The sequence below is a fragment of the Eumetopias jubatus genome, unplaced genomic scaffold, assembly GCF_037043125.1.
Source record: "Eumetopias jubatus isolate StellerSeaLion01/CBP00866 unplaced genomic scaffold, mEumJub1_p1.0 scaffold_9, whole genome shotgun sequence".
Classification (NCBI taxonomy): Eukaryota; Metazoa; Chordata; class Mammalia; order Carnivora; family Otariidae; genus Eumetopias; species Eumetopias jubatus.
In genome coordinates, this window is record NW_028274815.1 from 5,223,772 (window position 1) to 5,236,751 (window position 12,980).

The following is a 12,980-nucleotide window of genomic DNA, read 5'->3' on the forward strand; positions in this document are numbered from 1 at the left end:
TGAACTGTTGGGATTTCATCAAGATAAAAAGCTTTTGCCCAGCAAAAGAAACAGTCCACAAAACCAAAAGACAACCGACAGAATGGGAGAAAATATTTGCAAATGACATATCAAATAAAGGGCTAGTATCCAAAATCTATAAAGAACTCATCAAACTCAACACCCAAAGAACCAAGGATCCAATCAAGAAATGGGCAGAAGACATGAACAGACATTTTTCCAAAGAAGACATCCAAATGGCCAAGAGACACATGAAAAAGTGCTCAACATCGCTCAGCATCAGGGAAATCCAAATCAAAACCTCAATGAGATACCACCTCACACCAGTCAGAATGGCTAAAATGAACAAGTCAGGAAACGACAGATGTTGGCGGGGATGCGGAGAAAGGGGAACCCTCCTACACTGTTGGTGGGAATGCAAGCTGGTGCAACCCCTCTGGAAAACAGTATGGAGGTTCCTCAAACAGTTGAAAATAGAGCTACCATACGATCCAGCAATTGCACTGCTGGGTATTTACCACAAAGATACAAATGTAGGGATCCGAAGGGGTACGTGCACCCCAATGTTTATAGCAACAATGTCCGCAGTAGCTAAACTGTGGAAAGAGCCAAAATGTCCATCGACAGATGAATGGATAAAGAAGAAGTGGTATATATACACAATGGAATATTATGCAGCCATCAAAAGGAATGAGATCTTGCCATTTGCAACGACGTGGATGGAACTGGAGGGTGTTATGCTGAGCAAAATAAGTCAATCAGAGAAAGACATGTATCAGATGACCTCACTGATATGAGGAATTCTTAATCTCAGGAAACAAACTGAGGGTTGCTGGAGTGGTGGGGGGTGGGAGGGATGGGGTGGCTGGGTGATAGACATTGGGGAGGGTATGTGCTACGGTGAGCGCTGTGAATTGTGCAAGACTGTTGAATCGCAGATCTGTACCTCTGAAACAAATAATGCAACATATGTTAAGAAAAAGGAAAAAGAAGAAGATAGCAGGAGGGGGAGAATGAAGGCGAGTAAGTCGGAGGGGGAGACGAACCATGAGAGACGATGGACTCTGAAAAACAAACTGAGGGTTCTAGAGGGGAGGGGGGTGGGGGGATGGGTTAGCCTGGTGATGGGTATTAAAGAGGGCACATTCTGCGTGGAGCACTGGGTGTTATGCACAAACAATGAATCATGGAACACTACATCAAGACCTAATGATGTAATAATGTATGGTGATTAACATAACAATAAAAAATTTAAAAAATAAATAAAGAATGCACTCCTACCTCATTTCCACATGGCAAAAGCATGATCCTCAGTAACAAACTGAGATTTTTTGCATGAATTATTAAGGATCCAGGCCAGAAAACTAGAGGTAATTGCTTCAATTTGTCAATAGAGATGCAACTTGTGGCCAGACCAAGAAGATTGGAGATAAAAATCAAAGAAAAGGAATGAAGGCCAAAGATGGAGCTCAAGGAGTATGTCCAAAAGGAGTTATCAAAATAGCACACAGCAGAAGCCCCTCAGGAGCTGGGAGGCAGAACCAAAGGGTCTGTAAATCAGGACACAGAGCAGGAACTGTGGATCAGAATGTGAGGACAGAGGTCAGGGGGCCAGCACTGGCTGGGTTCCACGGGCTTCTATGCTTTTGCGGGCAGGAAACACCCTTTTAAAGGCACCAGGCACCGAGAAAGAAAAGTCACAAACACCCTGCTTAGGATGGGGCTGTTTTGAGCTGTCAGCAGCACTCATAAGAAGAATATCAGGATATATCCAACAGTTCAGGATATCATCCAACAGTTACGGAGCCACCAACACGTGGCCAATAGTCCATGACTGTTTTACACTGACCTCCCTTACTGCTCACAACAGCCATGTGCAGTGAGTGTGAAACAAGCGATCATACAAAGTGAAAGTGCTCGCCAATGGTGTGTGTGTGTGTAGGAGTGTCACATAAGCCACTAAGACCTTTGGACTTCATTCTGGATACAATGGAGTTTAAGCAATTAGGGGCTATAGACTCCTTTGAGAAACTGATAAAACACTCCAATCTTTCCCCCGGGATTAAAAAAGAAAAAAAAAAAGCATACAGACATTGTTGCCAAAATTTATATATAAATTCAAGTGGTTTACAGTCCCTCTGAGGCCCATGCATGGATGCCCCAGTTTATAAAAATGTGCAGTAGATAACATGAGGTCAAAAAAGAGTGCAGGAAATTGACATATCTAGAGATGAACTTATTTATTCATAACTGTGCAAAATTCCATTGCTGATACATAATTTGTTAATAAATATTATCATATTATGTTGTTTCAACATAAAATGAGACTAAGGAATGATCTTATTCCTAATCATCTGAAGACAAGCTCAAAAAACTTGATTTTTATTAAACTTCCTACGTGCCACAATTACAAATACACAGATACCATATTCCCTGAAATTACAAATTTCCTGTAAATATAAAGCAATGAAAATCCTGTACTGTTCTTAAAATAATAATCTATCAGCCACTTACAAATTGGCATCAAAATACCTATACCTACTCATCTAAGGTCCTCTGATCCAGCATATGTCAAGGTGAATGCAAAAGGCCACACTGTTCCTCATTCTTGGCAGGCCATTAGTTGCCACCATATTGATTTTACTATACTAATTATCAAAATGGGTGTATGGAAGCAGGTACTCCCTAGGCAAATAGGCCTGTCTTATTTACAACTGGAAATTTCAAGAGGAGGACCTCCAAACACATTTGACAAACAGCATCGTGCGCTGATGTAAATCAAGAGGGCCTGGGGTTCTTTCAATCTGTGAGCAATTTTATCGGCATATTCTGAAATAGCTGGACTTCTCTGCTTCTACTAGGCAAATTACAAAAGCTGGAAGTCAGCACCTAAGAGGTCAGATTTGACGTGAGCCATTCATAACATCACAGGCTATGCTGGGGTAGTAAGCCCACAAGGGCAGGGCAAGGTTATCACACAGCCTCTGACTGGGGCACACATGGGTCAGGCAGCAGATAAAGACAGAAACTGCAAGACCAGATGTCTCAGGCTCTTTTCCATTTCCATTTCCAAAGGTCTTCTGATCGCTGCCTGGGAATGCACTTACGTGGCCGACCTCCTCTCTTCTCACTCCATAACAGGTGCATGGCCCCGGTGCCTCCCAGCATGGCTCTGATTTCTCTGGGTCTCTCCTGTAGGTGCCTCTTAAAGGAATCCCACCTTGCACCCATCTGCCTCTTGAGACTGCAGGATCCTCCACTGGGGACAGTATAGGAGGGACTGGAGGTCAAGATGTCCAGTGACAGGCAAGTCCCAGCACCCAGGGTTGGATCAGGAGGAGCCAGAGGCCTCAGAGTAAATCCAGACCCTTCATGCAAGGGGACTGTAGAGCATCAGATCTGGGAAGGTAAATGTGTCCTCAGGAAAAAGAGTTGGGGGAAGGGATAAAGCTCAAACCCAAAGCCAGGAATATCTGGAAATAAGATTCAAGATGAGATCCAACGTTAAGAGAAAAGGAAGAGGAATCAATCATCGTGTTGTGAGAAGAGCTGAAATATCTGAATCTTGTTCTTACTGGATACAGGCTGCAGGGTCCTTGGAAGGGATGACCTGGACCAGGAAAGGGATCAGGATGACTAGACATGTCCGCAGCACGTGGCCATGTGACACAAGCCACAGCTTCATAATCTGTCTGGACTGGGTTAGAATTATGTTGACAGTTGACACCCTTTACAGTCTGTGTGTGTTTGGACAAATCACCTCTTGGAGCTGCAACCTTATCAGCTCCACAAGAAGATAGTAGTATCTATACTGTGGTTTTATGGGCATCACTTGAATGTATATGCAGCCCCCTCCTACAGTATCTGGTGTGCTGTGGTGTCATTGACATTGTCTGAAAGCTTCCGTGACCAGACTTAGCCTGTGTTCCAAAAGTCCCTTAACCCCGTTCCTTCCCGAGGGCAGAGTTTTCAGCTACATCAGCCCAATACCCATGACTTCTTGGTAGACTCCTGATTACGAGTACTTTGCCCCATTGCTCCATAAGTAAACTTGTCCTCCCGGGCTTTCTGATGGTTCAGAAAACAATTGTTTCATATTCAAGGAACTCAGAGGCCTCTCCATTTTTTGACTTTGTGCACTAGAGTTCTCCGTAGCTGCCCCCCTCCCGTGCTGCCAGTGTAGACAAGGCAACACCGCTGGATGCAGATGGCAGCTTTTGTCTGATAGCGGGGAGAAGAGGGAGGAGTTTTGGCAGATCTGGGGGCTGGGAGTAAAGATAAGGTGGCTGAGAGGGATGCTACAGTTCCCCATTGTGGTCAGACTTAAAGCCAGTGAAAGATCTTTACTAGGAACTTTGTGAGTCTGGACACAGAACCAATAGAGGTCCCATTGAGCAGAAGAGACACTGGGTTGGAGAAGTGGTCATTCTTTTGCCTTTGCCTAGATTCTAGCAGCTCGCTTGCATACCCTCCAGCTGGTGGCTTGTGGGGCACAAACACTGGGCCTCTTTTGATGAGTATTGGATCCTGAGGCAGCAGACCCCTCCTTCGAGCAGCTCCATGGACAGATACGGATGGCGTGAGGCAAGCAGGGCACCCCTCATGGGTGGCTCTTCCTTTTCACCTTCCATCTCATTCCCTCCGTCTGCTCCTCTGATGCTCTCTAGCACTGGAGCTGGCTTGCTTTAGCAATATGTGGGCCATGCGGGGGAGTTGTGGTTGTAGGCACAGACCAACGTTGCTGGAAATTCCAGGAACACTTGTGAGGAGGAGGAGGAGGAAGAGGAGGGTTGGTGAAGAAGAGCGCATGATGTTTCATTGCCACAAAAAGAGTGCCCGATTCCATCCATCATTTGTGGGTTCTGAAAAACGTAGGGATGGCTTGTTCTCAGAATAAATTTGAACCAGTATTCACACTTTATTATTGCTAGAGGGAGACCTAAGGCAATCCAGTATAGGATTGTCCGTTCGCATCCCCATAGAACTGTGCGTCTCAGGGAAACTGAGGCACGATGTGCAGAGACAGGTGCCTGATGACACCATCCAGCTACAATCCCTGTCCCGCAGTCTCCGGGAGGCTGTGGGGGCCTCCAGCAGTGCATATTTAATCAGTATCTGTCAGAAAGCTTAATAGATTTCTTTCTCTACTTTCAGAACACATCATTTCTAGGCTGTGAAAAAAGCAAGAGGAATTTACTTTTAAGTATATAATATTCTTTAACAACAACAACAAAAATCCCACTTCCTTCAGGCTAAAATGCCAGTCTGTTTGCCCCTTTCTGAGTCCACTGGGCCATGCAGTTCCCGGTGAAGATCTAGAGGAAAAACCCTTCCCTCTCTAGCCCCAGGTAGAACAGTGAGAGGGCATTCTATGGCAGGATAGGTGGCCTGCGGTGGGAGTCACTCACCCATGGCAAGGAAATATTCAATCACAAATCTAATTTGTAGTCAAGTGTTTGAAAGAAGGTGCAGGAGAAATTGATAAAATGATAAACAGCCTTGATTTTAAAATAAGATAAAGAAAGATGAGCCCTGACACAAATTTTCTCTGCTTGATGATTCTTCCTTCTCTCCTGACTCGGTGGAACACAGCGGCCATCCAGCCATCCTTCCCGTCCAGCCTAAGCTTGCCGCCCCGCCGGCCACCGGGCTGAACTCGGGGTCCCACCCCTTGACCATCTTGCAGGGCTTTGCTCTAGCTCTTTCTTTACACCTTCCCTCGGGTTCCCTCCATCAGCTCCTTTGCCCTCACCCCACATACTTATTCATATGTCCCCGATCCATTCATTAATTTAAAAAAAAAAGAAGAAGAAGGAAGCTCAACCTCCTTTGATTTTGACTTGGTCATCCTCTGCTTCCTTCCGTCTAATTCTAGAAAGACAGTCCGAAAAAGAGAAACCCATGAGCACCAACGGAGTGAGGCCTACGTGGAGAGCTGGTCAGTGGAGGAGGCCCCGGGGGCAGGCGTGCCCAGAGGGTGGGCTGCCCTGCCTCGTGGGTACGTCATCCTGGAGACGGCAGCTTGAGTGACGGAGGCCCACCCCGCAGCTCGCTGGGCTCGTGTCTGCAGGGGCAGAGCAGACTGGACATGGGACCATGGGCTGGGCCAGAGCGCGGAGAGGGCTGCCCCCAGGCCAGAGCAGCAGTGGAGGCCTCCCTGGGCCCTGGAGGGCATGGGTGGCTGCAGGGGAAGGAACTCAAGAGGGAGGACAGGGAGGGAGCCCAGCAGGAGGCGGAGAAGGGCCCCACCGTGGGCTCCCTCCCACGCTCTTTATCACACCCACTGCCCTCTCTCCGGGTTCCATGACTCCCCACCTGGTAGGACCGCTCTTTCATTACAGCCTCATCTTCTCGAAGCCCTAGGTTCAGCTGACTCTAACAGACAAAGAAAAGGTTACTGAGCACGGACATGATAATTGCTCATAAATCCCCCTGTGCACACGCCCGGCACTGGGGAGAGCGTGCAGCTGCGGCCAGGAGCTGAGGGGAGGCGGCCATGTCCCAGGAACCTGCCACAAGCCCAGTAGGAGTTGAATAGGGAATGGGAATTAGAAGATCCCTAAAAACGGGCGCCTGGATGGCTCAGTCATTAAGCATCTGCCTTCGGCTCAGGTCATGATCCCAGGGTCTTGGGATCAAGCCCCGCATCGGGCTCCCTGCTCCGCGGGAAGCCTGCTTCTTCCTCTCCCACTCCCCCTGCTTGTGTTCCCTCTCTCGCTGTGTCTCTCTCTGTCAAATAAATAAATAAAATCTTTAAAAAAAAAAATCCCTAAAAAGAAAACAAAAAAAAAAAAAGGAGGAAGTCACACTCCCTCTGATGAACATAAGCCACATGTGAAGAAAGGATAGAAGATCTTGGAATGGAAAAGAAGAAGAATATTGGATCTTTAAGAATCAACAAACGAAAAACACACCATGCGTTATCTGGTTAACCATTAGATTGGACAGGATTCAAAGGGAAAAGAAAGAAAATGATGTAAGGGCCGGACTTGAGAACCGTCCAGATGGTGCTGGAAGCTGAGGCAACAGGCAAGATCAAATAAATGTTTTCAAGACAGCAGAAAGGGCGGGCCACCAGGCCTCCAGCCGCCTGTCATTTGTCCCCAAATATGGGAAAGCCCCTTGTCACTCTCCATGTACCTAAGACGCTGCATCCGGGGATGTAATGAATGGGGATTTCTTAGCAACGAGATGCCCTATATTCCTCAGCAATACGTTCACATACTACAAACCTAATTAATTCGAGTCCATTTTGTCCAGTCCCTTGTGCTCTGAATTAATGAGATTTTCATGCAGTCTATCTGGGTAACAGCTTCATGTCCCTTCATTTTCTCAGATGCTCAGAGTCCAAAGGGCCTCCAGCGAGCCGTCCTGTCACCACGGCCGTTTATCGGTGATTTCCCCAAGTCTGGGAGTTGAGGGCAGAGGACCAGGAAGGCCGCTGGTCACATCACTCTCCAGGGTCCTCCTGCTCCCTGAGTCACTCCCTGAGCCTCATCCTTCTGCTGGCATTTCTGGGCAAAGTTCTCTGCACGTCCCACTGGAGAGCAGGAAGAGGTGGCTTGCTGGCGATCGCGTGCTGGCCTTGGTCCAGCCACGACGGCTCACGCAGGGTGTCTGGGACCCCCACATAGACCCCGTGCCTCCCCGTCCTCCTGCCTGGATCAGGACATGGCCTTCCCCTACTGCCAAAGGGCCGGTTCCCAGCCCCGGATGCAGAGCAAGTATGGGGATGCACCAGGAGCCAACAGCAATATGCATGTGCGTGATTACTTCTCTCTGCGTGGGTGAGTGCAGAAAAGAGGAAAAAATGCAGTGTGGACCTTCTTGAACTCACTTATCTCCACCCACGCACTCTCATGACCACCCACACCGTATCCATTTCCTGGACTGTCTTTCTACTCTCCCCACCTTCTTGTACAAAAAAAATAATAAGGGGGGTTCTTTTTCTGTGCATGTGTCCTAACTTCTCTGTGAAAAATGTCCTGACTCTTAACCGGAGCATCTTCTTCTCCTACTGCAGATTGCTCCGCCTTGCAGTACTCCTGATGCATTTGTGCCTGCCTTCCAGCTAGACTGTGAGCAACTTGAGGCAAAGCCTGTCTCTTTTCATCTGTTACCCCATCACGGGGCTCAGCATATGGGCGACACAAATCCAGGGCACTGGACAGACGGTCACAGGCCAGGAAACCCGTGCAGACTGCTCAGGACCACAGAGCTGGGGAACAGCCAGTATCGGGCAGTCACCGGCAGTGGGGACCCAAGAGGGCATCTCCCAGGGGAAGAGCAGGCCAGATGCCCAGTGCTCCCCACCAACGGTGTGGCCGGACTGCTACACTTCGTTACCACGCGAGACCACTGGGAATGTTGTGGGCTCGTCCACTCCTTCAACAGACCCTGAACACTTCTGAGAAGCAGGCTTGAGCTACCTGCTGGGGACAGGGAGGTAGGGAGCTCAGGATCCTGGGAAAGCCACTATTTGAGTGCAGGGGCTCAGAGACAGGTCAGCAGAGCCTGTCTTGGGGTCACAGAGGATAGACCCCAAACCCTGCTTGAAGGAGACAGGAAAGCCCCCCAGAGGAGAAGGTCCTAAGCACACAGGAAGAACTGCCATGTCAGTGCAGGGCAGAGCAGGAGGGGTGCACACAGAGGAAGGCACACTCCCAAAGCTGTGAGGGCAAGGGTCTCATGCCACGGAAAGCCCATGCTGGTTAAAGAGCCATCATCAAGGAAGACCATACACACCAACTTTAACTCATCACCTGTGGAGAGGGGTGCGTGTGTCTGCACACACCACATGCAGTGATATGTGGGGAAAGGTTTAACAACTGGCTGAGGGTGGGGTGACCCTCATTTGTCCAATTTGCCAATCCCTGTGGTGGACACGGTCCACCTTCAAGTCAAGAGTTGGGAAGAGATGAGCCCCAGGAGACCCGTGCATTTGGCGAATGGGAGGCATGAGCCATTTCGGGTTCTTTCTTAAAGGTATATCCTTCCGTAGGACTTACCAAATTTCTTCAAGTGTGAGCCAATTGTTTCTGCATGGTATTGTTTCCAGTTCCCTGTTTCTCTTTTCTACCGAGTGGATTTAGAATTCAAAAATGCTTGTGGAACAATCATAATGCAGGATGCTTTTCATTTTGGCCACTTTCCCTCTCCTTTACAGTCATCTTTCCTACACCAAATTCAACTTCTATTTGAGCTACTGCCTTGTGTTCAGTCCAAATTATTCAACTTAGCTTTTATTGAAAGAGCTCAGGATTTTTGTTTACACAGGCGGATTAAATATCTTTCCCTCCTAAAATCCCCTTAAAATGACAGTAAAGAGATAAAAGTAAAAGGTAAAGACTCAAAGAGCAAGGAGGGTGGGAGGAAGACACGGGGAAGAGAGGGCCAGGGGAGTGCTGAGCTGGGGAGCACCGACAGTGGCCCTGACTCAGCAGACCAGAGACACCGGGGCCCCGGGAATGCTGAACCCACAAAGGTAGGACTTGGGCCAGCCAAGGTCAGGTGGGCAGGTAGTCCCAGAGGACCCTGGAAAAAGAGAGGCAGGGTGGGGGTGCTAGAAGCAGGCTGGGTGGGTGGAAATTTATAGAAGAAGCAATTAGGGAGCTGCCCGGCCCCACCCTCACAAAAGACTGAGGATCAGCTCTGGACATGTGGGTCCAAAAGACCCTGGATCCAGGACACCAGCTGTCCCCAGCTGGACTCCAAGACATGACCTCTACTGCTCACCCGCTTGTACCCACCGGCTTTGGTCCCATATTTTACTTAAGCTCTTCTTTCCAGCTTATCTCACAGGCAAAAAAGACCCAAGGGCATAACATCCATGATGGAAACTGAAACCACCCCTCAAGCAATAACAATGGTCTGACAAAGAGCTCAGGCCAGTCCAGACCACCCAGACTAGTTGGAGCTTAACCCTTGACTCACGCCTGTGCGGATGGGCCACAGAGTGACTGAGCATTGCCTTTACCTCATTATAAGACTAAAATCTCTGCCCAACAAGGAACACAAGCCTCATTTAGAGAACATACAATGTATGTACAGGCATGTTTCCTTAAGGTTCATGCAGGACCTTCTGCCCACCTCTATATATGATGGCAAGCTTCCCCATCACAATATTCATCCTAACCCTAAATAAAAGGAACCCATTCACCCTTGCCTGGGGAGTCACGGCTTTGGAAGTTATTCCCAGGGATCTCCTTATTTGCTGAAAATAAAGTTTCTTTTGTGCAACAACTCACCTGGTGTGGTTTCTATCTGTGACTCACCATGGAGCCAACTTACGTTGGTTCGGTTACACAGCCACACGGAGGAGAGGGTGCTACTCCCAAAATCAGGGAATTAAATGAAAGTGTGCCCCCAGAAAAAGGAGGCTCCCTACCACCCGGTTCCTTGACTCTGGGAAACCCTTCTATGGATGAAACAGTGGGTTTCCTGCCCAATCAGTGTCAACAACACCTAAGAACACCACTCCATACACACACACACACACACGCGCGCGCACACACACAATTACACACACCCAGCACTCACACTCACAGACATCCGGAGAGTTGCCCATCTGCTTGTTTTGTCTAACACTTACATATTATTCGACATGCGATGAGCACCAACCCACTAGACCAAAGCCTCTACCAGGAAAGAGAGGAAAGAAGGGAGGGCCGGAGAGCGGGGGTGTAGAAGGAAGGGTAGGAGGGAGGAAAGAAGGAAGAATAGTTGATTCCTGGGGCGATTATAACCAAGTAGCACCAACTTGGTAACTTAAAACAACAGAGATTCATTTTCTCATTCTTTTGGAGGCCAGAGTCCCAAGTCAAGAGCATACTCACCCCGAAGGCAGTAGGGGAGGATCCGTTCCTTGACTCCAGCTCCTGGAGCCCCAGGAGCTCCCTGGTTTTCGGCTGCCTCGCTCAGCCTCTACCTCCGTCCTCACCTGGGCTTCTGCTCGTCTCTCCATGTAGCTTCTAAGGACGTTATCACTGGATTTAGGGCCACACGGGTAATCCAGGCTGACCTCGTCTTGAGATCCCTAACTAAATACCGTCCGCCTAGACCCTCTTTCCACATCAAGTAACAGGGTCCAAGGGTCAGGATGTGGACATATTTATTTTAGGGCCACCATTCAACCCCCTGCGGAAGGAAAAATGGGAAAAGGGAAAGAAAGGAACGTCAACAAAAAGAGAATGAAAACCAAGAGAAAACCAAAAACAAGTAGAAAAACTACTAATTGCCTGTGATAAAAAGATATCGCAGATTTTGCCTCCATGAAATAAGAACAAAAGGGGGAGTGTACTCTCTGTTTACGGCAGTACTGCTCGGGACAGCCGAAAGCTAGAGGCAACCCAAGTGACCATCAAGGGAGGAGTGGATCAACGAAACACCATCTATACACACAGTGGAATACTCCTCAGCCTGAAAAAGGAAGAAGGACATTCTGATGCATGCTATAGCACGGATGACCCTTGAGGACACTTTCTAAGTGAAATAATCCAGTCACAAAGGACAAACAGGGTACGATTCTGCTTAGACGAGGTGTCTAGGTCAAATACAGAAAAGAGAAAGAAATTTCTAGGGGCGCCTAGGGGGCTCAGTCAGTTAAGCGTCTGACTCTTCATTTCAGCTTAGGTCATAATCTCAGGGTCACGGGATCGAGTCCCGTGTCAGGCTCCGTGCTCAGCAGGGAGTCGGCTTCAGGCTTCTCTCTGTCCCTCCCCTTGCTCTCACACGCATGCTCTCTCTCTAAATAAATAAATAAAATCTTTAAAAAAAGAAAGAAAGAAAGAAAGAAAGAAAGAAAGAAAGAAAGAAAGAAAGAAAGAAAGAAAGAAAGAAAGAAAGAAAGAAAGAAAGAAAGAAAGAAAGAAAGAAAGAAAGAAAGAAAGAAAGAAAGAAAGCAAGCAATTTCCAGTGGCTAGGAGAGAGAAGAATGGGGAGTTATTCAGTTTCAGTTCTGCAAGTTGAAAAGACCTTTGGAGTTTGCACTGGATGCACAACAATGTGAATATATTTACCATGACTGAACTAGACATTGAGAAATGACTGCAATAGTAAATTTTATGTTATGCATATTTGCCACAATTAATTTTTTTTAATTTCATAAAAGAGAGGGCATTCAGAGAATACAGAGTTTAGATACTAAAAAGAGGACAGGTGAAATTGAAAATTTATCAGAAACATTCAAATCATTTGTCTTCATAGTTGTTAACTCTAGAACCCACACAGTTAGCCACCACACTTTCTCAACTAGGCTGGGTCACGGTGCCCAGAGAAAGAGGGCTGGAAAATTCACAGTGTAGAATTTGCAACACAGAAAATACAAACTGGTGTGGAAAGCCTGATAGCGGGCCTGGAAAACACCCTTTCAGCTTCAAATATCTCCTTCAATGTTTCCATCATCACTTGAGACGCATCAGACCAAGTCTCTGAATTTTAGTGCACAAACCATGGTCTCAGGATGGAGAGGGACAGAGGGAGAGAACTTTCCAGAGGTCAAATGGACTTCAGAAGCATTGTTTAATAGGCTGACTTTCCAGAAAAGGAAATGCCAGACCAGACCAGAAGTGGTGTGTCCCCAAAACAAGTGAGAAATGAAGGATGCGGCCAGAGCTGACACCCTGGGGTGGTCAACACCTGCTTCTGACTCCTACTCGATTTGGAAATGTTTCCTGAAAAGTCTGGAAATTTGGTGGAAAAAGCAGTCAGAAAACATAAAAATTTGAAAGTAGAAAACTGCCCTTTGAGACTTAAATAGTTCTTTTAACGTTTCCTCCAAATTTGTACTCTCTGACCTTTTCACAAGCCCAGGGAAATGACAGGCTGACGCCACACATCGTGTGAACAGTGGGTTCCATTCACCTAGAGGAGACAGGGCACGGTGTGACATCGTGGTTGCCATGTCCGCACAGGCGTGCAAACCCACCAGAGCCTGGGCTAGCCTGTGCAACATCACATAGCTCCCATCTACTGAGCATGCC